Here is a 653-nt window from a genome sequence, read left to right on the forward strand (position 1 = left end):
GATAATAGGGTGGATTCAGACGTGTAGAGTCTGGATAGACCTGAAAGTCAGTGAAGAATTTCTAAGACACCGAACCCAGTAGAGGAGGAAACTTTCAGCCATAATGACTCCAAATGGGATAAGGAACGCAATCCTAGGTTGGACAGTGACACTGTTTTTAATTCTAACATTTCTGTTCGTGTGGTATTTAGGCGGACCACCGAAGGAAAGACTAAATAGAAATGACACTCTTAGCCTAACTCAGCAAAATGCAACACACAAAAAGATTAAACGCAGTGCAGATTATGAGTGGGATGGCATTCCTTGGATAGCAAAATGGACACGAAAAAATGCCGTCTGTGTAACTGTAGCTCCCAACAATAGCACTGTTATATCCGTTCCTATAAAAAACCTCAAAGGATTTTGGGGTTCCCATCCTCCGAGTCTAACTACAGGGCAAACAGTGGCATCTAAAGAAAAGAGCAGCGGCATGGCAATCAGACAATGATCCTACATACATTGATGCTATTGGGGTGCCAAGAGGGGTGCCAGACGAGTACAAATTGGTTGATCAGGTGGCTGCTGGGTTTGAATCATCAATTTGTTGGTGGTGTACAATCAATAAAAACGTAGATCGAATAAACTATGTCCACTATAACGTTCAGAAATTGGGT

This window comes from Seriola lalandi, unplaced genomic scaffold (genome assembly GCF_002814215.2).
Source record: "Seriola lalandi dorsalis isolate HSWRI2012SDOR001 ecotype SW California unplaced genomic scaffold, Sedor1 jcf7180002054675, whole genome shotgun sequence".
In the NCBI taxonomy this organism is placed as follows: Eukaryota; Metazoa; Chordata; class Actinopteri; order Carangiformes; family Carangidae; genus Seriola; species Seriola lalandi.